The 27,738-nt window shown below is 42.4% G+C and overlaps 1 protein-coding gene across 1 annotated transcript in view; it reads left to right on the forward strand.

The window, feature by feature from the left end:
• LOC306888454 (neurexin-2-like) overlaps positions 1-27,738 on the forward strand; it is a gene marked incomplete at its 3' end in the record, with an annotated part of 552,351 nt that overhangs the window by 459,391 nt on the left and 65,222 nt on the right. The gene's annotated exons all lie outside the window — the stretch shown is intronic.

Consider the following 27,738-nt stretch of genomic DNA (forward strand, 5'->3'; position numbering starts at 1 on the left):
ACACACACACACACACACACACTGTTGGCACTTCAGCTGTTTGTTCTCATTAATATGCAGCACACTCTCAGTGTCACTCATCAGGATGGACCGCCCACTTCTCTCTCCTGACCAATCACACATGTTCACATATATAAACTGCAATTCAAAAGTTTGGATTTTTTTTTTTTTATTAGAAATTAATACCCTGCAAGGACACATTAAATTGATCAAAAGTGACAGTAAAGACATTCATAATGTTACAAAACTTTTCTATTTCACATAAATGTTTGTTTCATATTTTTTTACTGTATTTTGATCTAATAAATACAGCCTTGGTGAGCAGAAGAGTCATTCAGAAACATTAACAAATCTTACTGACCCCAAACTCTTGAACAGTAGTGTGTGTTTATATGTGTGTTATATTTTCGATTTATTCATGAGCAGAGAATTAACATAAAGACAGAGTTCAGAAGTCTTCAGCACACAGCTGTGTCCATCCATCAGGAACATCTGATCACTCAGATATGTGTGTAATGACACCGATTCTTCTAGTCAGATCTGCATTAATTAACATGCCACACTTTACACTTGCCAAATTTTACAGTTCCATTCCTTTCTGTTTTTAAGACCGATCATAAATCATGAGTTTAATGGTGATAATTTAGTTCTGCTGACCTGATTCTTGCACTCCAGTCTAATGATGAACACATTACCCATGATTCTCTGGTGTCTGTGTCTCATTCAGCCATTTTTCAGTCCTGTCCTCCGTCACATCCCCAAAAACACACACACAGGAATGAACGAAACGCCGTCAGCTCCTGAAATCCAGTGGAGCAAAAAGACAAATGTTTCCCTCTGAAATGAAAATTGATTTTCCCAGCGGTCACGGGTCCCTAATCAACGCTCCGACATCCTGTTCTGATAACGGCCCCGGGGCCATTAGAGCCACGGCGCTGTCGAGAAACAGAACGAACGCTAGTCAGGCGGAAGTTCAGCTCGTCATCTCCTTGGCTTCATCTCCGTCTCTTTGTCTTTGTCTCATTCTTCTATATCAGACTCTCTCCAGAGACGCAGGAGAAGAATGAAGCAAAACTAGGTGACCTGGTTTTCCGTGTCTAACTCCTTGGTGAAGCCGCTGTGGTTCCGGTCAGTTAAAGCTTCTGTCACGTCAGAGCTCAGGTGATCCAGGCGTGTTCATCTCATAACGTGCGGGCGGTCACTTGCTGTCGGTTTCTGTTTCTTTGCACAGATTGTCACTGCAGATGCGTTTAAAGAGACGCTCATATCTGTGGAGATGATGCTGTACTTCAGTAAATTATACTCCGACAGCAGAGCTTCACTCACTAACTGCCAGTACTGACTCTATCAGAGATGCATCAAAACGTTTGGAATAATTAAGATTTAGTTCCTGTCATCTGTTCACCAAGGCTGCATTTATTTGATCAAAAATACAGTAAAAATTGTGAAATATTATTATTACTATGTGAATGTGTTAAACATATGTTAAATATGTTAATGTTAAACTGTAATTGATTTCTGTGATCAAAGCTGAATTTTCAGCAACATTACTCCAGTCTTCAGTGTCACATGATCAGAAATGAATAGTAGGGATGCATTAAACTGATCAAAAGTGCCAGTAAAGACACTTATAATTTGAGTACATTTCTATTTCAAATAAATGCTGTTCTTTTGAACTTTCTATTCATCTGTCAATCCTGAAAAATAAAACGTATCATGGTTTGCACATTTTAACCTATTTTCACAAAGAAAACAGCTATTTTAAAAATTGTAATTTACTGTTTTTACTGTATTTTTGATCAGACAAATGCAGCCTTGGTGAGCAGAAGAGACTTCTTTCTAAACCATGAAAAAAATCCTAATTATTACAAATTTTGACTGGTGTTTTATATATATACTGTAAGTGTGGCTGTGTTCAGTCTCTGCAGCAGAAGCTGAAGTATGAAAGCGTGTGTGTGTGTGTGTGTGTGTGTGTCTGTCTGTCTGTGTGTGTGTGTGTGTGTGTCTGTCTGTCTGTCTGTCTGTGTGTGTGTGTGTGTGAGTGTGTGTGTGTTTATATGGTTTATGAGGACACAAATTTGTATAATAACATGGGTATGACAGAGGTATTACAATATGAAGGTGGTTTATGAGGACACTGCCTATGTCCCCGTAATTCAAAAGGCTTAAAAAACATACTAAATGGTGTTTTTTTGAAAATCTAAAAATGCACAAAGTCTCCTGTGAGGGCTAAGTTTAGGTGTAGGGTTGGTGTAGGGCAATAGCACACACAGTTTGTTCAGTATAAAAACCATTACGCCTATGGAGAGTCCCCATAAACCACAAAAACCAACGTGTGTGTGTGTGTGTGTTTATATGTGTGTGTGTGTGTGTGTGACCTGCGGGTCTCGGCGGCTGCGGTGGATCAGGTGTGCTGTAATCACTGCAGCAGATGCCGCCGCTCGCCCTTTATAACCGACTGACTGACCTCAAACCTCCAACCGCACGACCATACGGACTCAAACGAACCCACACCAGCAGCCAAACGCTCCATTACATGCTCTTCACCGGAGACACTGCCGACAGACAGAGACTCCATCAGTTTGAGCTTCTCAGGATCTTAACAATGCAGTTTGACCGTATTTGTAGAGGCTTAGAACTGGAATGACTTGAGTAAATGATTCTGAGGTGATCTATCCCTTTAACCCTAAAAAACTGCTGGATAAAAGGCCTTGAAATGATCAACATGATCAAACTGCTGTTAACCCTGTTTCACTCAGTCTCCTCATCTCTGTCGTCTGATTGATATTTAGAGTGTTTTATCCAGTAAAAGCTCTTTTAGTGTAATTGTAGAAACGCTTCTCGTGTATTTCTGCTGTCAAATCTTCTCTGATTTTCTCTGAAACGGGAACCCAGCAAGCCTATTTCTGTTTTATCACGCGATAGAAAGTCTAAGGCCTTCTCAAGCCGTACGGCTGACCCATCTAACCTGCGGCCTATAATGCATCAATCTAAGATTGCTGTAGAGACAAAATGTAATTCCATCAAGTTAGCATTTTTAAACATTCGCTCACTTAAAAATAAATCATTTCTGATCAACTATTTAATAACCACAAACAACCTGGATTTTATGTTTCTAAATGAAACATGATTAGAAGACAGCTGCAGTGCAACAGTCCTCAATGAAACAGCCCCTCCTAACTTTAATTTTATAAGTGTCTGCAGGACTGTTAGGAGAGGTGGAGGTGTAGCTGCTCTGTTTAAAGATGTTTATCAGTGCAAGCAAATGTCATTTGGTCAGTATTTGTCTTTTGAATATCTAGGTAATGTGCTGAAAGGTGCTCCACGCACCGTTTATCATTATTTACAGGCCTTCAAAATATTCTCCAGCCTTTGTTGATGAGTTCACTGAACTGTTGTCAATGATTTCCTTAGAGTTTGACTGTTTTGCTATTGCAGGGGATTTTAATATTCACATAGATAATGCAGAAATCAAAACTACAAAAGAAATTATAACTGTTTTAAACACTTTTGACCTGAGTCAGCATGTGCACGGACCCACACACAATCGTGGACACACCTTAGATTTACTCATCAGTAGAGGTCTAAACATCTCATCCATTGTAATCAAGGATGTAGCACTATCTGATCACTTCTGTATTTTCTTTGATATATTGATCTCAGTCACCACTGAATCTAGATCTGTCTCTATCAGAAAGAGATGCATTAACGAGAACACTAGTGCGCTATTTATGGAGGCAATATCATTAACACCAAGCATTTCTGCAGACTCTGTTGATCTTCTCCTGGAGTCTTTTAACTCAAAAATTAAGAATGTTATTGATGATATTGCCCCGATAAAGGTCAGCAAGAAGACGGGGAAACAGAAATCAATTTGGAGAAAATCAACAGCAGTTCAGAGCATGAAAAGACAATGCAGAAAAGCTGAGCGGATGTGGTGGAAGACGAAACTCGAAATCCACTATAGCATCTATAAAGACAGCCTTCATGCTTTCAATGTGGAACTAGCCACAGCTAGACAGACTTTCTTTTCAAACCTTATAAACAGTAACTTAAACAACACTCGCACTCTTTTTGCGACTGTTGAGAGACTGACAAACCCCCCAAGTCAGATTCCCAGTGAAATGCTCTCCGACAGCAAATGCAATGAGTTTGCTTCCTTCTTTTCTGAGAAGATCAATAATATGAGAAAGGAGATTGGCACATCCTCAAGTTATGCAGAGGTCACACAGATTCAACCGCAATTTATAAAAGAAGTGACTATGTGTGTTTTTAAAGAAATTGATAACAAAATTTTGGAAGAAATAGTACAGCACCTTAAATCTTCAACCTGCTATCTTGACACACTTCCCACATCCTTTTTCAAAAATGTGCTTAACTGTTTAGAAGCTGATCTCTTAGAAGTGGTGAACGCCTCACTTCTCTCTGGGACTTTTCCAAACTCCCTTAAAACTGCAGTTGTTAAGCCCCTTGTGAAAAAGCGCAATCTTGATAACACCATGTTGAGCAACTATAGACCCATATCAAATCTTCCTTTCATAGGTAAGATTATTGAAAAGGTAGTTTCTAATCAGCGGAACAACTACTTAAAGTCAAATGGATACCTGGACAATTTTCAATCTGGTTTCCGAGCACATCACAGCACAGAGACAGCACTCATTAAGATAATAAATTATATTCGCTTCAATTCTGATTCTGGCAAAATATCAGTGCTGGTACTACTAGATCTTAGTGCTGCGTTTGACACTGTCGATCATAACATACTTTTAGAGAGACTGGAAAACTGGGTTGGGCTTTCTGGGATGGCACTCAAATGGTTCAGGTCATACTTAGAAGGGAGAGGTTATTATGTGAGTATAGGAGAGCATAAGTCTAAGTGGACGTCCATGACATGTGGAGTCCCACAAGGCTCAATTCTTGCACCGCTCTTGTTTAGCCTGTATATGCTCCCACTAAGTCAGATAATGAGGAAGAACCAAATTGCCTACCACAGCTATGCTGATGATACCCAGATTTACCTAGCCTTATCTCCAAATAACTACAGCCCCAGTTACTCCCTCTGCCAATGCATTGATGAAATTAACAGTTGGATGTGCCAGAACTTTCTTCAGTTAAACAAGGAGAAAACTGAAATCATTGCATTTGGAAACAAAGATGAAGTTCTCAAGGTGAATGCATACCTTGACTCTAGGGGTCAAACAACTAAAAATCAAGTCAGAAATCTTGGGGTGATTCTGGAGACAGACCTTAGTTTCAGTAGTCATGTCAAAGCAGTAACTAAATAAGCATACTATCATCTCAAAAACATTGCAAGAATTAGATGTTTTGTTTCCAATCAAGATTGGAGAAACTTGTTCATGCCTTTATCACCAGCAGGGTGGATTACTGTAATGGTCTCCTCACCGGCCTTCCCAAGAAGACCATTAGACAGCTGCAGCTCATCCAGAACACTGCTGCCAGGATTCTGACTAGAACCAGAGAATCTGAGCATATCACACCAGTCCTCAGGTCCTTACACTGGCTTCCAGTTACATTTAGGATTGATTTTAAAGTACTTTTACTTGTTTATAAGTCACTCAATGGCCTAGGACCTAAATATATTGCTGATATGCTCACTGAATATAAACCGAACAGACCACTCAGATCATTAGGATCGAGTCATTTAGAAATACCAAGGGTTCACACGAAACAAGGGGAGTCTGCTTTTAGCTATTATGCGGCCCGCAGTTGGAACCAGCTTCCAGAAGAGATCAGATGTGCTAAAACATTAGCCACATTTAAATCCAGACTCAAAACTCATCTGTTTAACTGTGCATTTGAATGAGCACTGTGCTATATGTCCCAACTGACTGCAATGAATTTTAAGTATAATCATTCTCTTTAAATTTATTTTAAATCAATCTCTATATCATTTTAAAATTCCTTGTTTTTATTATTTTTATTTCCATGTTTTTATTGATTTCACTTTCTTTTATGTAAAGCACTTTGAATTACCACTGTGTATGAAATGTGCTATATAAATAAACTTGCCTTGCCTTAAAAAAAAAAAAAAAAAAACTTGCCTTGCCTGATTTTGATATCTCCAGATGAACTCTTACTGGACTGAAGCAGCTCAGCTTTACTTGATTCTCCATCAATCATTTTCTAGAAAAATCAGTGCGTCTCAAATCTGATCATCAGGATCTTTTGAGGAGCGTTTATTTCCAGAAGCTTTACTTTCTCTGTTCCTCAGCGGAGGAATGATCTTCATCTCACATCTTCTGAGGAGCGTTTATTTCTTCATCTCTCAATCAGCATTGCATTATATGTTTGGATCATTTACATCTCATCTTATATTATTGGAGATATAGTGACCACTGATATTTAGATCATTTTCTGTAAGTATCTATGTTTTTTCCTCCATATTCTCACTATATAAGACCATATTAGTCATACAAGCCTCAACAAAATGCTTATGCAAGTTTGTTTAAACATTCTATTATTTCATATGCCAGGCTTTACAGGGTTAAGGATCTTCCAGAAGCCACACAGAAACTTGCATCGCAACAAGCTCAGTGAAAATCTCAAGCTGAGTGGCAGGGTGAATTCAGATAAACCAGCTTCGTGTTTGGCTTCACCTGTCCACCGGTTTCCCTCGTTCTCCTTCTCGTAATCTTTACCTTCCGCTGCAGTGGCTATGTGTTTTGAATGGACCTTTATCTGATTGGGGTGATGAATTATTGAGGAAGCAGACCTCTTTAGATACAGTGTTTGGACTCGTCAATAATTCAGGCTTCACCCTCTTCAGCGCAGGTCGCGTCTCTCTTCCAGTCCAAGCTGAAAGCACTTAAGAAACAGACCATTTGCTCCATTTCAAACACGGGATCATCAGGAACTCTTTTGTGTGACGCTTGCAGCGTTTGCCTGTGTGAATGGATCAAAATGCCTGCAGTGTCTCGATCTGTGGGAAAGTCAGTGGAGTCCAATATTCTTCATAGTATGTTCTGTTGTGTTCAACAGAAGAAAGAAAGAAAGTCACACAAATTTGATTGACACGAGGGTGAATAAATGATGACTGAATGATTGTTTTTGGCTGGACGGTCTCTTTAAGTGAGTCTGTCTCTCTTCAGGTGTGTCTGTAATGATGCAGTAAATAGCAGCATCACTGGTGTTTTATGTGACATTAAAGTGGTGTTTGTGTTCATTAGAGAGAGACGGAGACCCTCCATCCACTGGACGCGCCACGATCGGAGGCTTTCACAGCAATTACTGGATTTGCGTGTGTGTTTGCTGTAAGTCAAATACAGCGCTGTGTGTGTAAGACTAGTGATGGGCCGAATGAATGAGACAGAAGCACAGACACTTCTGTGAGAATAGTGAACAAAACTTCTGCTGCTTCGTGTTGTGTTGATGTTGAGCAGATGGACCCGATGTGGATGATTTCTTTCAGTTTCACTCACAAATTAGATTTAAATAAACCTGCTTGAAAACAATGATTTGTGTAGAATTGTGTTGCTAAACCACAGTTCCTGATTGAAAGACAGATAGATGGACAGAGGGACAAACAGATATATGGAAAGATGGACTGACGGACAGATGGATAGGCAGATATATTGACAGACAGGCAGATAAATGGACAGATGGATAGACAGACAGATGGAGAGACAGACAGGCAGACACAGACAGACAGATGTCAGCTGATATCTGAAGCAGAACTTCAGCAGTTAGAGAACTGGGCAGTCAAAGCTGCTGTAAAGGTTACACAACTGTGAAGGAAATAACAGGCACATCCTCGGGCGGCCGGTTAACACTCACACGACCAAACAAATAAAGCCAGCAGCCGCTGCACTGACCTTCAGATAGAGAGAGGAGAAACACACAAACACACTGCTGCTGCGAGCCATTAACTAAAAGAGCCATCTGTCTGTCTGTCTGCCCATCCGTCTATCTGTCTGTCTGTCTATCTATCTATCTATCTATCTATCTATCTATCTATCTATCTATCTATCTATCTATCTATCTATCTATCTGTCTGTCTGTCTGTCTGTCTGTCTGTCTGTCTGCCCATCCGTCTATCTATCTATCTATCTATCTCTCTGTCTGTCTGTCTGTCTGTCTGTCTGTCTGTCTGTCTGTCTGTCTGTCTGTCTATCTATCTATCTATCTATCTATCTATCTATCTATCTATCTATCTATCTAGTCTGTCTGTCTGTCTGTCTGTCTGTCTGTCTGTCTGTCTGTCTGTCTGTCTATCTATCTATCTATCTATCTATCTATCTATCTATCTATCTGTCTATCTGTCTGTCTGTCTGTCTGTCTGTCTGTCTGTCTGTCTGTCTATCTAATCTGTCTGTCTGAACAATTTCAATTCAATTCATATTGCTTTATTGGCATGACATACTTAGATACATATTGCCAAACCATTATACATAGCAGAATAAAAAACAAAACAAAAATACATATAATATACAATTATAATATACATTTCACTCAGTAAAGGAGCAGGTTAGGGTTAGTTATCCATCCTAGACGAGCTGCTGATGGTGGTCCAGAGGATGCTGTTCAGATTTAGAGCTTTATGAAGTTTATGGACGCAGATCCGTTAGGAGGAGGAGAGATCGATGTCAAACCTCTCCTCATCCATCAGACGCTCAGAGGACACCTAAGTCCCTGCAAAGATTTCTGGGATACTTTAGACATGATTGATGTGAGTGAGCAGGGAGCCGCTGATGGATCGTGAGTCTGTGACGCCTGTGGTCTGATGCTCTTATAGATGCTCTTATTCACAGGACTCCTGAATGCAGCATTTTGCAACCATTTTTTTGCTGGTTTCAACTCATTTTTTTGACGGTCGCACTGTCGAGATCACTGCATTACCCAACTCATTAACGCTGGCATTTCTGTTGCATATGAGAAACATCAAATGGCGAATGAAACAAAAGCGTAATGAAACAATTTTTTTTTCATATAAAAATTAGATTTTGCACGTTACTGTTGTTAATAAAAGTCAATTTTGTATGCTTCCCAATTCCAGCTCGGTGCTTTACTGTCAAATGCACATTACTTAGAAATAAACGTGTAAAATTATTAGTAACTGCAATTGTTAATGAAAAAAATAATTTTTATAATTCAATTATCTTTGTTTTTAACCCCCCCTCCACGCCACTCCCCAGCTCTACCAGATCTGCTGCTTGTGCCACCATCTGTAGAACTTAGTGGCTCTGGTGCCACTGCTCTCAAATGTCAGTCTGGAGCCCTGAGATGAATCATCCTGGAACAGTGGCACTGGAGAGGTGTGTTTATGATCACATCTGTGGGGACTGAACAGATGGCAGGTCGTGACCTTTGACCTCAGGGTCACTAATGGACGTCTGCCGTGAGGCTGCTGAAAGCGTCTGTCCTGCGCGATTACCTGCGCCTCTGTCTGAGCTGGTGTGAGTGTGTGTGTGTGTGTGTGTGTGCGCGAGTGCGAGTGTGTGTGTGTGTGTGTGTGTGTTTGTGTGTGTGTGTGTGTGTGTGTGTGTGTGCGCGAGTGCGAGTGTGTGTGTGTGTGTGTGCGCGAGTGCGAGTGTGTGTGTGTGTGTGTGTGTGCGCGCAAGTGTGTGTGTGTGTGTGTGTGGAGCTCATCGTTTCTTCAGAAGAGGAGGGAAGGAAGCTTCATTCTTGTCTTTTGTATTCGATCAGTTGTTTCAGTAGTTATTGATATTGTGGGAAGTTTATTTCTGTGCTGTTATTGACTAGTTTCTTCAGGGAACATGAGCTTCTTGTTAGTCCTTTGATTCAGTTTACAGCTCAGTTTAATTCAGTTTAATTCAGTTTTACGGCTGAACGAGCTGATTGATCAGTGTGTGTGTGTGTGTGTGTGTGTTGGTTCAGTGCTCTTCTATCTTTAGTTTTTCTGGAGGTGTTCTGATGGGTTTGTTTCCCTGTTAATAATTCAGAGCGCAGGCGTCCCTGCAGAAACTAAGACTCCTCTGTGAGACTGTGATTGGCTGATATGATACGTCAGATCTTTGTGTTTGATCTCATCTGCTCCTGTGCAGAGATCCGCTTCATTCCCACACGCTTATATCATCAGCAACAGGCTCTCGTTTACTTTAATGCATTAGGCGACTTACATCGTATTATCAGTTCATTCAGAGCCGGTCCAAGGCAGAAACAAACTAAGCGGCTGCTTAGGGCCCCGTGCCACCAGAGGGCCCCCAAGAGTAGGCTACATGAAATGACCGTTTATTTTATTTTATATTCGTGATATATGTCAATGGACAGTGGTAATTATACAAAAGTGCAATATTAAATAATTAAATAATCTATACATATCATTTCATTATCTCCATAGCGACGTGTCATGCAGGCACAATAATGGCCATGTTGATAATAACCTATGCGCCGGACGCTGCCGTGTGGATCTGTCGGATTAACATCTCATAATTCACCTATTTCTCCTGAAATACATGAAAGTAAGTGGTCAGTTAGCAGCTGGGAGAAACATTAGTAACTTTTATAGTAACCTACACAATGTGTATTTGTTAGGAATAAAACATGTCGTCCATTAATTTAAAGGATTATTATTGCTACTTTCCATAGAAATAAGCGTGTAGCCTATTTAACTAAATGTCTTTTTTTACTTAACTGAAGTGTATTTAAATGTCTGAAACCTACAATAAACTGTATTTGGCTGAAAACACTGAACAGTTATGAAACATGAATAGCACAGAGTGCGTCTTTCTTTGTATTTTTGTCTGAGCTCGTCTTTCTCAGGCTCAGCGCCAGCCTAATTCAACATGGGGTTTTTGGCACAAATCAGAGGTGCGTTTCTCAAAACATCTAGCTAACCATGTATGGAGCTTATAATATGACAAAACTATTTGAATTTGAATTGTGTAAATTTGAATTATTGACAGTGTCATTTAACAAAAATGAATATTATGTGGCACTTAACATTGTTCTGAATTTGATATTTTTTTAAACTTGAATAATGAACATTTGAAATTTAACACAATTTAATTTATGGCAGTTTTTTAATAGACGTATTTTCAAACAGCAGATTTTTTGTTCTGAATTCTTTGACTGTAAATATCCAGTTTTAAAAAATACAGCTTCAAGTTTTCAAGATGAAGAAGAAATTCTGAACATTAAATTCAATATTTAAAATTCAAAGCGCAGAAATTCAGATCGTACAGAAAGTAGGTCAGAGGTCATCCACCGGGAAGAGTAGATGATCTCCGAAAAGTAGAACGAAGCCTTTACTGCGACCAGGAGGATATGTTCGGTTCACTTAGGCTAGTTTTGTCCTGGACACAACATATTAACTCGTGGGAGTGTGATAATATGTCTGGCCACGAGATCATTTTGTGGAGGTAATCCTGGAATCGTCACGCGGCTGCCGCTTTCTCTCGTAATGGAAGTGTTTAGTGGGTCTCGGGGCAGACATTGCCATAGTTCAGGGCTTAAAGTTCTCTGGCACCGTGCCGGATCTCCGGCGTGCCGCTGCTGCATTTGGCTGTGGGGAAAAAGTTTGCAAAAAATCACAGAAGGCTAAAAACACACAGGCAGACAATGGTATGATGTAAGCAACACAGCAACAACAAACACAGCTGATAATGGGTGTGTTAGATTTATAGCGTCTGAATAATCAAGTCATATATAACCAATAGTGACCATAGTGACAATAACCGAGGGGCCCCCAAATAAAACTCTGTTTAGGGCCCCATAAAGGCTTGGGCCGGCCCTGAGATCATTCATTCCCTGGGAATGGAACCCATGACCTTGGCAATGCTAGCGCCACGACCCATGCAGACAGAGCTCATGTGATCATTTACTGTGAATCGAGTCGCTCTGAGATGCTGACACCAGATCATGTAAATGAACACAGTGCCACGATTCAGTCTTTAAATGATCAACATTTGTGATTTGAAAATGCCCCAAACTACATTGCATTTCTGGTTTTATTTAGATTATTGATGAAACACAGTCCAGGAGCAGCTTCACATCAACATTCATAATACAAGAAATAAAAACAAGCAACTGTAGATCTATAACAATCTTCAGTTTCCTATTAATTGACTGTGATGTGTTTGATCTGTGGTGTGTGTTGGACAGTGACGGTCCTGCGGTGGATTTACTCTCCGTGTGTCGTGAGGGTCTCCGGTGACATTTACTGAACGCACAGAAAAATTCATAAATAAACACAGGAGATAAAGGAAATAAAAAACCAAGAGATGCTGCTCAATAATAGTCTGGGACAGACGAGCGATGAAGAGCGATAAAAGAATGAAGGAAATGTCAGGCGTGACGAACACAAAACAATCAGACACCCGCAGTGTGAGCCAATCGATCAGCATGACAGAAAATCAACAGTGTGTGTGTGTGTGTGTGTGTGTGTGTGTGTGTGTTGTAACTGTAGGTGAGATGGTGCTGTGTTTCAGCTCTGTTATTAGCGTCAGATCGTCTCCTGCGGAGCTGCATTAGCACATCTTTCCTCTCGCTTGTGTCTTCATTGCTTCTGTTTCTTTGTCTCTGGGGCTCCTCAGCTCCTCTCTCTAATGATCTAATGATGACTATCACACTGCTTGAACTGTTCTTACAGTATATAATCTGTTTACAGTATGTGATGTGAAGAACCTGAATGGCCTGCTGCGTGTGTTAGTGAATATTAGCATTGAAACGAAGTCTCTTCGGCTCACCAAGACTGCATTTATTTGATCGCAAATACAGTAAAATTTGTGAAATATTATAAGAATGTAAAATTGTATGTTAAACTGTAATTTATGTCTGTGATCTGCAGCTGTATTTCCAGCATCATTACTCCAGGCTTCAGTGTCACATGATCTTCAGAAATCATAATAATATACTGATTTACTGCTCAACAAACATTTCTGATTATTATCAATGTTGAACACAGTTGTGCTGCACAATATTTTTGTGGAAACTGTGATTTATTTTATTTTTCAGGATTCACAGATGAATAGAAAGTTCAAAAGTACAGAATTTATTTGAAATAGAAATCTACAGTAACATTATAAATGACTTTACTCTCACTTTTGATCAATTTAATGCAGCCTTGATGAATAATAGTATTAGTTTTATTAGTATTAGTATTACATTCTTAAATAAAAGTCAATCAATAAAATCTTTGTGAGCAGCAGTATATGTTACGCATTCAGTCATCCACTGGTCTTGTTAATCATCTGATCATTAGTGCTGATAGTTCATTATCACTGTATTTGTAATGAACGTTTTCTCTGATTTCTGCGTGTGATTTCACACACGTGTCCATGTCTTCAGTGTGTTTGATTCTGTCTGCTCATGTTCTTCACAGTTCATTGAGCTCTGCACTAACTCAGTCTGAAGTGTTTCGCATTAGCATGAGGACATGAAGCGATTTCTATATTTCATCTGTCTCGTGTTGTTTATCTGCTCTGGATGCTTTATTTAGCAAAACCCATTACAGGGTGAAGAGCAGTCTGAGTTCTGCGGAGGCAGTCAGGTCTCGACATTCAGCTACAGCCATAAGATTCTTTGTGCTTCATCAAATTTTAATAAAGCCCAGTGTTTTAATGGCCACGCAGAGCCGGAGAGGATCTGAAAGCTTTTTTAATTACATGGCCGAGTGCCGCGTCTTTGTTCTTGGCACTGAATGATGCCATCCTGCACTTCTGAAAACTTTCTTTAGCTGTACGTTCATAGCTTTTAATTGCACATTGAAAAGCGCTGAATGAATCTCACCGGTCGTCATGAAACATGGAGCACGCTTGAGTTTGACTCATTTATTCTCACACCTTCAGGCTGATGCTGTGACTCTTAAACGTCTTTGAAGGACAGCATTAGCCGTCATTATCAGCGTCAGTGCAATTCATCACCTAAACTACTGCAGCCTTATGACGAACTTATCACAGAAATACACTTTAAATCAATATCCTTTAAATGAGGATACTTTAGTGTTAGCTGAATGTAATGTTTTTGGACACGTAACTGCATGTTATTTAAAACTGAATTAAAATGTATTATAGAAGGCAGTGTGATGAAATAGTGTTTAAGAGAAGCAGTCTATCAGCGGAAGTTTAAAATCAGCTCGTAAGTGTATTTACTTGTCTCAGTGTTTAGCGCATTTGCCGTTGCTAGGAAACGCTTATTTTGTTTACTGTGTTGAGAGTTGCTGAAATGGCGTTTGGTCTCGTACTGTATCGTGTATCTTGTCAGTGTGTGCACTTGCTTGGCCATTTGTAGTTGATAAACAGGAAAGTGGGTCCAGCTGAATTGAAATGATCATTTGTTGGTTTGGTATAATAAAGGTTATTATACCGCGGCAGCGGTCGCGGCAGTCGTCGTGTGAAGCCCTCCTAGTGTGAAGACCATCAACTCTACCGTGCGACTCCACCAAGGGATAGAAGTATCGCTTTTTATTTTAGTTTATTCATTTATATATTTATTATTGAAATGTTGTTATATGCATGTGTCAATTTTATTTAATTTCTTTATTTTCTTAAATATGTGGGTATATAGTATTTATTACATTTACATTTATTCATTTAGCTGACGCTTTTATCCAAAGCGACTTACAATTGCTATATATGTCAGATGTCGCACGCCTCTGGAGCAACTAGGGGTTAAGTGTCTTGCTCAGGGACACATTGGTGTCTCACAGTGGATTCGAACCCGGGTCTCTCACACCAAAGGCATGTGTCTTATCCACTGCACCATCACCACCCCTATTTATAGAGTTGTAACTTTTAGTTTTAGTTACTTTTTCTTATTTGTAAGTCGCTTTGGACAAAAGCGTCTGCTAAATGACAAAAGTAAGTAAAGTAAGTAAGATTAAATGCATATATTAAAAATAGACTAACTTTTAATATTGAATAACTCACTACAGTTCAAACTAAAATCAAGTTCTTTGAATGTGCTTTAGTAGTATCTTACACAACTAGGGCTATTATTGTTAACTAAAAATAAACTATTAAAAACATTTTTGTTAAATTAAATAATGCTGAAATGATGAAACCCCGTTTCTGCCACTGAATAAAAAAGGTAATTGCGACTTTTTGCATCTCACTAGTCTACTTTTTTTCTCAGAATTGTGAGACATAAACTCACAGTTGTGAGTTATAAAGTCCAATTCTGAGGAGAAAAAAGGCCGATATGTTGTCAGAATTGCAAGTTGATATCACACTGACTTAATAACTCACAATTGTGAGTTTATATATTATGCAAAAAAATAAAAATTAAAATAAATGGCAGCTAACTTGGCAACTAACTAAAATAAGTTTAAGTTGCATTGCAAGAACTGGTAAAAAACAAAAAAAAACAATTGAAACTGAAATAATAATATATGAAATAAAAAACAACAACAAAAAAACAAACACAAAAGCACTTCATTTGTCTTCATTTTTGCTGCTCTAGAGACTGATATATGTGTGATATTATTACCAGACCAGACACAAAAACATCACAGCTTCTGAAGTAAAGACTGCCGTTTATAATCATGTTCAATACTGTAATTCAATTCAAGCAGACGTTGCCTACAGGAGATGCTGTACTGAACACTCAGGCAGGTTTGATTAAATATCTGTGTTGCTGAAAGAGGCTGTTATTTTGAGGAATGAAGTGGGTGATCATGTCTCTGATGGTGACGTTATTAACGATGTTTCATGTATTGAGAGCGTGTTTTGAAGTGAAGATGGCAGTATAGTTTGTTTGTTCTCATATATTGTCAGATGTCAAACTGATCCATTCACACAGCTGAGTCTGATTCCATCATCGAGGAGAGCTTGTGCTTTGGCCTCTGGCTGTCGGCGGCTGGGATGATTGGATTGAGAGCGGCGTGTTTCTGAATGGTTACTGTGGTTGTTATTGTGTTTCGTGCTGCGGCTCTCTGCTGCTCCGCTGGGCCCTGTAGGGTCTGCTCTCGAGGGCTATGTGCCGCTGTGATTAATCTCACTGGATGCGTTCAGCTGGAAGTAATGAATTACACATTAATCCTTCTAATCTATTCCTCCACTGCTGGATTTCCTAATCAGAGCAAACAAACACGCTCCTGCTGTAAGTGCACATATGTGTGAGTCGGGACGAACCTCTGGTGATCCCATTTCTCTGTAGCAGCTTGCGTTCCTTGTTTTCGCCGCTGTCCTGTCCTGATGGGGTTTGTCCTCGTCCCCGGGGCATCTCACCTCATCGACGGTTGCCATCTGTTGGGCGCAGATGAGGTTGTTGGTCTGTTTGACACGTCTTGAGTGAGAATGAAATTAATATAAGTTTAATTGAGTTTAGATTTGTGGAAGCAGTGAAGGTGGTGATGTGATGATGAAAGCTGTCTCAGCTTTGTGTCAGTGGTTGTCAGGTCATGGTCTCAGCGATGTGATAATGTTGTGTCAGTAAGGTGATGATTTGCTGTCAGTAATGTGATATCATTGCAGTAATGTAATTGTGTTGTGTGAGTAATATAAGGAAATGTGTGTCAGTAATGTGATGTTTTGTTAGTGTTATGATGTTGTGTCAGTAAGCTGATATAGTTGATGTAATATGTGTCGCGGTCCTACTCGCCCCGCTCCGAGCGGGATTCAAACTGCAGTCTCCGGCGTGGGAGGCGGGCGCTTTAACAAGGAGGCTAAAGGCCACGGCCTCTAGCGTCAGTCGCTAGAGCGCCACTTGAGGTCGGGGAGTGAGGTTTAACCTGCACAGCACTTACCCGCTGGCTACACTCACCCCCCTAAACCGCACTCCCATCCGGGTCACGGCACCAATGTCACGGTCCTACTCGCCCCGCTCCAAGCGGGATTCGAACCGCGCTAGAGTAATGATCAGTGTAATGATCAGTCAGTCGCTAGAGCGCCACTTGAGGTCGGGGAGTAAGGTTTAACCTGCACAGCACTTACCCGCTGGACTCTGCTACAAGTCAGGTCCATAAATATTGGGACATCGACACAATTCTAACATTTTTGGCTCAATGTAATAATCAGTAATGTGATGATGTGTCAGTAAGGCAATGATTTGGTGTCAGTAATGTGATAACTTGACACTAATGCGATGACATTAGTAAGGTGATACAGTTAAAGGAATGTGTAATGATCAGTAATCTGATCGCGTTCATGTCAATATTGAGATGTTGTGTCAGTTATACACTGATGTGCTGTCAGTAATGTAATATCATTGCAGTAATGTGATTGTGTTGTCTGAGTAATATAATGATATTAATCATTAATATCATTAATGATATGATATTAATCGTCCTATATCTAGACCTCAAGTTATTCGTACAAGAAACAGAAAGCATTTCGTTGAACAAGCATTTCATCATGATTTGTATTTATTTGACTGGAGTTGTATTACTTTAATAAATTATGTTGAGTTAGCATGGAACTTTTTTTATAGTAGTTTTATGCACCTGGTAAATAAGCATGCACCGACGCATAAAATAAGAGTTAAGGCCCAAAATAATCCTTGGTTTACACCGGAGTTTACATTTATTCATTTAGCTGACGCTTTTATCCAAAGCGACTTACAATTGCTATATATGTCAGAGGTCGCACGCCTCTGGAGCAACTAGGGGTTAAGTGTCTTGCTCAGGGACACATTGGTGTCTCACAGTGGATTCGAACCCGGGTCTCTCACACCAAAGGCATGTGTCTTATCCACTGCGCCATCACCACCCCCCTAGCTAGGCTGTTGCATGACCGAGACGTAGCTTGGGCCAAAGCTAGAAGTACTAAGTCTGAATCAGACAGGCTTCATTTTAGGAAGCTCAGAAATATTTGTACTTCACAGATAAAAAAAAATGCCAAATCAAATTTTTATTTAATTGAAACATCAAAAAATTTAAATCTTTCTAAAATTATTACTAAAAATAATAATTTGACTACAGAGAAGTCAGTTATATCTGATCATTTTATCTTATTGTACCTTCAACTGATATTTCATGTAAATTAATTACACAAAAATTTGATTTTAACCAGCTCTCTGTCTTTGAGGTCCATAAAGCTTTGAGTTTTTTGAAAGCCTGCAGGGCCTGACAAGCTGGAACCGTTTAATTTAAAGTTAGCAGCAGATTGTATTGCTGAACCATTAACTGATTTATTTAATCTTTCTATATCCCATTGTGAAATTCCTAAGATTTGGAAATCTTCTTTTGATTCTCCTCTTTTTCATCACAATTTCACCATCCAGTTAGGCTCATCAACCATAACTCCTTCAAAAACAGCCAGAAACCTTGGAGTTATGATTGATGATCAGCTGACTTTCTCAGACCACATTGCTACAACTGCCCGGTCCTGCTGATTTGCTTTATTCAAAATCAAGACGATTCTTTCGGAACATGCTTCACAATTCCTTGTTCAAGCTCTTGTTCTGTCCAGGCTGGACTATTGCAATGCTTTCTTGGCAGGTCTTGCAGCCAGTTCTATCAGACCTTTACAATTAATCCAGAACGCGGCTGCAAGATTAATTTTTAACAAGCTGAAAAGAATGCACGTCATGCGGCCAAGTATGGTTCACAATTTGCACTGGCTGCTCGCATAAAATTCAAGGCATTAATGTTTGCCTACAAAACCACCACTGGCTCTGCGCCCCTTTACCCAAATTCACTACTTCACTTCAGACTTATGTACTTCTAGAAGTTTGCGTTCTGCAAGTGAACATCACTTTATTGTTCATCCCAAAGAGGCACAAAATTATTTTCACAGACTTTTACATTAACTGTTCCCTCCTGGTGGAATGACCTGCCCAACTCAATCAAAGCAGCTGAGTCCTTAGCCATCTTCAAGAATCGGCTAAAAACACATCTCTTCTATCTTTATTTGACCCTCTAACTCTAGCACTCTCTATTCTAATTATATTCTTAAAAAAAAACTCCCTTCTGTACTTGCACTCTATTAATTTACTAACTGCTTGTTTTCTTTATAAAAAATCTGTTTATTTTATTATATAATGAAAAAATACCTTGCTATGTGTACTGTGTTAAGCTAACTGAGACTTGTTATAGCACTTGCATATCGTTGCTCTTTTGTTGGTTTTGATTGCTTCCATTGTCCTCATTTGTAAGTCGCTTTGGATAAAAGCATCTGCTAAATGACTAAATGTCAATGTAAATGATGTGATGATGTTATGTTAGTATTATGGTGATGTTGTGTCAGTAAAGTGATATACTTGAAGTAATGTCCAACGATCAGTAGTTTGATGGTCATGTCAGAAATGTGATAATGTGTCAGTTAGGTGATGATTTTTTTATCAGTAATGTGATAAATAATAATAATAATAATTCATTTTATTTGTGGGCACCTTTCAAGACACTCAAGGACACCTTACAATAATAAAATACATAATTAAACAGAGGGAAAAAACAACACCACAATAAACAATAATACGAAAAATCAATACCCAATAACATAACTGAAATCACTCAGAATAGGCCAATCTAAAAAAAAATGTTTTAAGACGTGATTTAAAAATTGAAAGAGTAAGACTATTATGTATATCTTGAGGTAAAGTATTCCAAATCGTTGGAGCAATACGACTAAAGGCTCTACTTCCCATGGTAGTCAAACGGACAGATGGTACAACAAGAGTCACAGAAGCAGAAGACCTGAGGGATCGGGTAGGTACATATACATGAAGAAGTTCACTCAGATATGAAGGTGCTAGATTATGAAGAGCTTTATAAGTAAAAAGTAAAATCTTAAATTGAATATGATATCTGAGTGGAATATCTGAGCCAATGAAGGTGCCTTAAAACTGGAGTAATATGTTCAGTCAACGGTATTCGTGTAATGATCCAAGCTGCTGAATTCTGAACCATCTGAAGTTTATGAATAAGTTTCTGTGAAACACCACTAAGCAGAGAATTACAGTAGTCAATTCAAGACATAACTAATGCATGCACAAGGACAGTAGTACCATTAACAGAAAGAGATGGTCGAAGACGATTAATATTTCGCAGATAGTAATATGCGGACCGTGTAATGTTATTTACATGTGCCTCAAAAGACAGAGTACCGTCAAGGATGACACCCAAACTCTCGACCTGAAAAGAAGGAGAGATAACGGAGTCGTCGATAGTAAGTGTAAAACTTCCACAATTACGCAGTTTTGATTTAGTACCTACTAATAAAATTTAAGTCTTTGCACTATTAACTTTAAGAAAATTGCATGTAAACCATGATTTAATTTCAGAAAGACAAAGCAAAAGAGAATCCGCAGCCACTAACAGATCGTTTGTGACTTTATTAAGTGCTATGATAAGTGGCTCTGTGCTATGATATGGACGATAGGCAGACTGAAATTGCTCAAACAAGTTATTCTCAATTAAATGAGTATGTACATTAATTCTCAATTAAATGAGTATGTACATTTAATCTGATCGTTGTTGTGAGAAGTCAACTCATCCAGGCTAAGTAATCCATCAGTGTTCAACAAGTTACCAACTTCATTAGAAAACACAGAAATGTGATAGTATGGCTTTGAGTAATTTTTGATACAGTTTATTTGGCACTTGAAGACACAAGTTTATGATCGGATATAGACAGGTCACGTGAACTACAGTCAAATAGTGTTATTCCAGAACAACAAATAAGATTGAGTGTGTGACCTTTTGAATGAGTTGGAAAATCAATAAACTGTTTCAGTCCAAAGCTATCCAAGCATGATGGAAAGTCTTTTGTATTTGTAGCAGTAGCTTTATCAACATGGATATTAAAATCACCAACCATAATCACATTTGGAGAAACAGAACATGATAAAGTTAAAAAAGCAGTTGTTATGATAGTGGGTACTGGTCCATTAACTTGTAGCACCATAGATTCAAAAGAAGCACAAGAAGGTACAGCTATAGTAGAGACCTTCCATTTATTATTGTAAAGCATTGCTAGACCACCACCTCGACCCGAGACTCGGGGTTGACAGACATAAGCAAATCCTGGACTGATTCAGCTGAGAAAAGTCATTGTGTTGCTGCCATGTCTCAGTCAAACAGAAGAAGTCAAACTTAGTCCTTCAGTAGATCCCAAACCAATGGCGCTTTGTTGTTGAATGAACAAATGTTTAGTAATCCAAATGTAAAAACGTTTGTTGTAGAGTTGGTGATTGTTGACTTGACTAGGTGGGCTAGCACAGAGTAATCCGCAGTTCGTTCCAAGTTCCTTGTCGAACGCGAAGCTGATGACCAGAAGGACTTTATGCAGTTTGAGTCATCGTAATTGTTATTCCGTCTTGATTCACGATGAATATATTTGTGATGAGGCTTAAAAATGTCAGTGTGAAAATGAAGATCCGGAGGGGATGCATAGCGATTGAAACGAAACTGAAGAAGTTCTTTGGCACTGTATTGAAGTACCGACACAAAAGGCTGAAATATTGTAGGTAAGATCATCCAGAACAAGATGCTCCATGGAACTATCACGTAGAGCCTCATTTTCTCTCAGTCAGACTCTGATTTCTCCAAAAATAGTGCTTATAATTTTGAAAACATAAGGCAGTCCGATTGCAGAATCGAAAACAACTCAATAAAGATTAAAACAATAAGCACCCTGGAACAGCGGCAGCTAAAACACGCCAGCGTTTGCCCCCGGAAGAAAATGTATCATTGCAGTAATGTGATGATTTTATGTTAGTGTTATAATGATGGGTCAGTAAGATGATGCTGTTGCAGTAATGTGTAACAATCAGTACTGTGATGTCATTGCAGTAATGATCAGTAATGTGATGGTGTTCATGTCAGTACTGTGATGTTATGTTAGTATTACGGTGATGTTGTGTCAGTTGGGTGAATTAGTTGAAGTAATGTGTAACGATCAGTAGTTTGATGGTCATGTCAGTACTGTGATGCTGTTGTGTCAGTAAGGTGATATCATTGCAGTAATGATCAGTAATGTGAGTCGTGTCAGTATGGTGATGTTGCGTCAGCTATACGCTGCTGTGGTGTCAGTAACGTGGTTACCATAGCAACCGTCAGGTGATTGTTGCGAGGTGCCCTCAGTCTGATGAAGAGCATCTGCAGATCACACCAGGTGTAATGGATGTTTAATTGGAGCGGTTGCTGTGAGTGAGGCTGTTTGTGTCTTTTAATTAGAGAAATAAATTGCACTCATTACAGAGTTTGATTTCAAATAGAGCTGGAAGCAGATGTGGATGTGAACACGTCTCTGTGAATCTGCTCGACCGCATGTCTCATCACATGAGTCAGATGTGACACAAACAACATTTCCTCATCAGACTCTCAGTTTGCACGTGTTTGTGTTTGAGCGTGATGCTGCTGTGGTCTCTCAGTCAGTCTGAATGAATGCATGGTGTGGAGCGTGGAGAAGCGTCCGGTGCTGTGATCAACAGTTCTGTCAGCTGCTCAGATTTCAGGGCAGGTTTAGGGGCTGGGTCTGTTTTCATCTGCCTCTGATGATTTATGGGTTAGGGTTAGGGTAGTCTCAGCCTCAGACGTCACGCCCATGGAATTTCCGGGAGACGTGTGTCACGTTCTTTAACGTTCTGCCTGGAAACAAAGATGCCGTGGTGCCAAACCCCCTCACGAAAGAAGAAAGCCGTCGTGTTTACAACTGTGATGACGAGCACTTGTCAGGATCAACTAAACACTGGATTTTCAGAAGAATGTGAAATATTTAAAGTTAGCGGCATATAATCTTTAAAATATGTCCGAGAATTTTACACACCGGTCTACGGAAGTTCTAAGCGGCCATGCATTATTATAATTTTTCTGTCTTGTTTTCTCGTGATCACGACTTAATTTTTCTCGTGATCTTGACATAACGAAAGTTGTTTTGTCGTTATCACGACTTAATTTTTCTCGTGATCTCGACATAACGAAAGTTGTTTTGTCGTTATCACGACTTAATTTTCTCTGTGTATTTGGCGCTTTGGCGAGCCTTCAAGAAGAGCAAATTTCTTCTAAAAGAGCAAGCGGCGTTGTTGCAAATGCCGCGCCGTCAGTGCGTCTCGTGCAAGCTTTCGCTGCACGATGCCGACGGCCACTCAGAGTGTGTTTCCTGCTTGGGTAAATCCCACGCAGAAGCCGCTCTGAGCGAGATGGAATGTTCATACTGCATGAACATGAGTCTCGTGACTGCGCGCTCGGATCGCTTTCTTTTCAGAGAGCGACTCCGCCCCTCGCGCTCTCCCGTTTTCTTCCTCCCAGGGACCTGGTGGGAAAAAACGGCGGGGTAAAGGGCTTAAGCGCTCAGCGGCGAGCGAGCTCACGCCGGCTCAGACCCCGCGTGCCTCGCCCCCGCTATGCAGAGTGGATTCTCCCGTCCTCTTTGAGCACGCGGATCAACGTCCCTCGGTTGGCGCGAGTGACGTGATCTCGTTCGGTGCTTTTGAGGAGGAGCTATTAGATGACAGCATGTCTCTAATAGCGTCAGACGCAGAGGATATCTCGGGCTCTACCATTGACCCCGCCCCCTCCTCGTCTGCCGAGCCCAGCGAAGCAAAGCAAGGGATGGATGCCGAGCTCTTCCGCATCATCTCTAAGGCCGTTGATGAGCTGGGTTTGGAGTGGTCTACGCCGGAGGAGCCCACTCGTAGTCGTCTGGACGAATGGTTCCTGCCGGGGCGCCGCACGGCCCCTCGTCAGCGAACTTCTCCGTTTTTTCCGGAGGTCCATGACGAACTCACGAAGTCGTGGCGTTCTCCGTATTCGGCCCGACTCCGCTCTAACTCTTCTTCTGCTCTCTCCTCAGTGGATGGCGCCGAAGAGAAGGGCTACGAGAGGTTGCCCCCTCTTGACGAAACTGTGGCTGCGCACCTTTGCCCGCCCTCCGCCATCGGATGGAAAGCAAAGGCTGCTCATCCCTCCAAGCCGTGCAGGACGACTTCTGCCCTCGCTGGACGAGCATACTCCTCCGCCGGGCAGGCCGCCTCAGCGCTTCACTCCATGGCTGTGCTCCAGGTGTTTCAAGCCAAACTCCTCCGATCCATGGACGAGTTCGGGCCTGATCCCGCAGTTTTTAAAGAACTGCGCAGTGCCACCGACCTGGCTTTAAGAGCTACAAAGGCTACAGCACAGTCCATTGGGAGGTCAATGGCCAACTTAGTGGTGTTGGAACGCCACTTATGGCTAAACCTCACGGAGATTAAGGAGGCTGACAAGGTCCCCTTCCTCGACGCACCGGTCTCCCCTGCTGGGCTCTTTGGACCTGCCGTCGAGGGCTTTGCAGAGCGATTCACCACGGCTCAGAAGTCGTCCCAGGCTATGCGACACTTCCTGCCTAAACGGTCCAGCTCTGCAACGGCCACCAGTCGCCCCAAGCCTGCTCCAGCGCAACAGCCAGCTAAACCTGCGCCGTCGCCCGCTCAGCCTACAAAGAAGCCTGAGCCTCGGCAGCACTCCCGCTCGGCCAAACGCTACCCCTATCCAAAGCGTCAAGGACCCCGGCCCAGGCTGACCCTGGACCCTGCGCCTCCGGCGTCGTCCTGATCTGATAGGAAGAAAGAGGAAGGGTCAATGTCCCGCAGACGCTGGACCAACCCCAAAACGCCCTCTGTTATGCCTTCAAGCACCCCGTTCAGTTCTGGGTGCCAAGGCAAACCGGTTTGTTTCAAATCCTGTTGTGAATCACAGGCCCTTTCCAGAAGTGCCTTCACATACAGCCGCTGTTATAGCGAGAAAAATAAAAAACAAACATTTTCAAAAAGAGAGCAAATTTCCTCTTCCAAATACCAGGTGTGTCGGGTTCCCGCAAGGCGACTCACCACCCGAGCTAATCCAACCCCTTTCCACACGGGCCAAGGCCTGGCGGGCCATCCCCGGAGTGTCACAGTGGGTTCTGGGGATTATAGAAAGAGGTTATACACTTCAATTCGCTCGAAGACCCCCGCGGTACAGCGGCAGGGTCCCCACCTTAGTGCGAAGCAGCAACGCTCACGTTCTGCGAGCCGAGGTGCAGAAAATGCTGGCAAAAGGAGCTATAGAAATAGTTCCCCCAGCTCAGAGCGAGTCAGGCTTCTACAGCCGTTATTTCCTCGTCCCCAAGAAGGATGGCGGCCTCCGGCCCATCCTCGATCTCAGACGTCTGAACCGCGCCCTCATGAGACGGCCATTCAGAATGACTACAGTGAAGCAGATCCTCTCGCAAATTCGCCCAGAGGACTGGTTCTTTTCGCTGGATCTGAAAGACGCTTATTTTCACATCCAGATAGCCCCCCATCACAGACGATTCTTGAGATTCGCCTTCGAGGGTGTGGCTTATCAATACACGGTCCTGCCCTTCGGGCTGGCTCTAGCTCCCCGCACTTTTACGAAGTGCATAGACACGGCTCTCTCCCCTCTGAGACAGATGGGAATCCGTGTCCTGAATTACCTCGACGACTGGCTCATTCTGGCACAGTCAGAGGCAGAGCTGGTAGCACACAGGTCCCTCCTCCTCGGGCACTTGGAGAACTTGGGACTCAGGATCAATTTGGCCAAGAGCTCCCTGTCCCCCAGCCAACGAACATCGTTCCTGGGGACAGTTTTCGACTCCGCCTGCATGACGGCGAAAGTTGCGCCAGATCGCGTTCTGGCCATACGGCAGCTCGCGGCTTCCTTCAAGATTGGAGCCTCCTACCCACTCAAATCGTTTCAAAGAATGCTGGGCCTCATGGCCTCCGCATCGCCAGTTCTTCGGTTGGGCCTTCTCAAAATGAGACCCCTTCAGTACTGGCTGAAACCTCTAATTCCGCCTCATGCGTGGCGTCATGGACGCATTCATGTCAGGGTGAACCGGGCCTGCGTGTCAGCCCTGGTCCCCTGGAGGAACCTACAATGGTTCGAACAAGGTGTGACAATGGGTTTGGTTTACAGAAGGAAGGTTGTTACAACAGATGCTTCCAACACAGGTTGGGGAGCTCTGTGCAACGGCAAGCCGACCTTCGGCTCCTGGACGAACGCAGAAGGACAAATGCACATCAACTGCCTCGAAATGGAAGCAGTATGTCGAGCTCTTCAGTTCTTCCTGCCAGTCCTGAAGGGTCACCACGTGCTAGTCCGCTCGGACAGCATGACGGTGGTGTCGTACATAAATCGCCAGGGTGGGCTCACCTCGAAACGCCTTTTCGAGATGGCAGAGCGCCTCTTACTATGGGCTCATCTCAACCTGCGTTCACTGAGAGCAGCTCATGTGCCCGGCATTTTGAACCAAGGAGCAGACATGCTCTCTCGGAACAATGTCCCCTCAGAAGAGTGGATGCTCCACCCACAGACGGTTCAAGAAATCTGGCGAATCTTTGGCAGGGCAGAGGTCGACCTCTTCGCCTCCAAAGACAACTCTCACTGCCAGATTTACTTTTCGAAGAGCAAGGACGCGTTGGCCCACGAATGGCCCAACCTCCTTCTTTACGCTTTTCCCCCGATCGCTCTGATTCCTCAGGTAATCAGGCGGATCAGGGAGTGCAAGCACAAAGTGCTTCTAGTGGCCCCACTCTGGAAGAACCAGCTTTGGATCCCGGAGTTACCGCAGCTGCTAATAGCAGCGCCGTGGCCTATTCCCCTGAGGCGAGACCTCCTCTCCCAGGCGAACAGAACGATCTGGCACCCCCAGCCCAAGCTGTGGGACCTGCATCTATGGGCACTCGATGGGACTCAGTAGATCTCCCCGAGAATGTCCTGAACACCATTGAACAGGCTAGAGCCCCGTCCACGAGACGCCTCTACGCCTCTAAATGGTCGGTTTTCTCCGCCTGGTGTCAAGCCCGCGGTAAAGACCCGACAACATGTGACATATCAGTGATATTGTCATATCTACAGGAGCTGCTGGATAAGGGCCGCGCCCCTTCCACGCTCAAAGTCTACGTGGCAGCTATAGCAGCCTCTCACGCTCCTATAGCCGGACAGTCGGTGGGCCGGAACAACCTGGTTGTCCGTTTTCTGAAGGGATCTCGGAGGCTCAATCCGCCCCGACCCCTCACAGTCCCTGCATGGGACCTGCCCACGGTCCTGAGAGCCCTTAAAGGCCCTCCTTTTGAGCCACTACAAGCTGCAAGCTTAAAAACACTGTCGCTCAAAACTGCTCTGCTACTAGCGCTAGCATCGGTAAAGCGAGTAGGTGACTTGCAGGCTCTCTCTGTAAACCCTGCCTGTCTTGAGTTTGGGCCTAACGACTCTAAGGTCGTCCTAAAACCAAAACACGGCTATGTTCCTAAGGCGCTCTACACTCCGTTTAGAGCCCAGGTTATTACGCTCTCTGCGCTCCCCTCTTCTGAGGAGGACCAAGAGCTCAGCCTTCTCTGCCCAGTCAGGGCATTGAGAATGTACATCGAGCGTTCCACGCCATTTAGGCAGACGGAACAACTCTTTGTCTGCTTTGGCGGCCGCACCAAGGGGTCTCCGGTCACAAAGCACAGAATATCTCGATGGTTAGTTGACGCTATCGCACTAGCATACTCCTCCCTGGGCCTCCAGAGCCCCATTGGAGTGAGAGCTCATTCCACAAGAGGCGTGGCCTCTTCTTGGGCGTGGTCTAGTGGTGTGTCTATGGCAGACATTTGTGCGGCGGCCGGCTGGGCCTCGCCGTCCACATTTGCCAGGTTCTATAGCTTGGATGTCCCGGCCTTACAGGCTAGGGTTCTCTCTGCTTAGATGGCACACACCTGTCTTAAAGCGGTCCCCTCAGGCATTGCCTGATTCTCCAAGAACGCTCTTGGCCCCATTCCTGGTGCTGAGGCTGTACTTATGACCGTTGAAACGATTTCTAGGCTGGACTGACCTCTGAAGAGTTCGGTCCTCATGCCTCCTGCAGGATGCTTCCTGCTCATAATTGGTCCCTCTGAGCCTTACTGCTCAAAGACCAG

This window comes from Barbus barbus (genome assembly GCF_936440315.1).
Source record: "Barbus barbus genome assembly, chromosome: 2".
NCBI classification, from domain to species: Eukaryota; Metazoa; Chordata; class Actinopteri; order Cypriniformes; family Cyprinidae; genus Barbus; species Barbus barbus.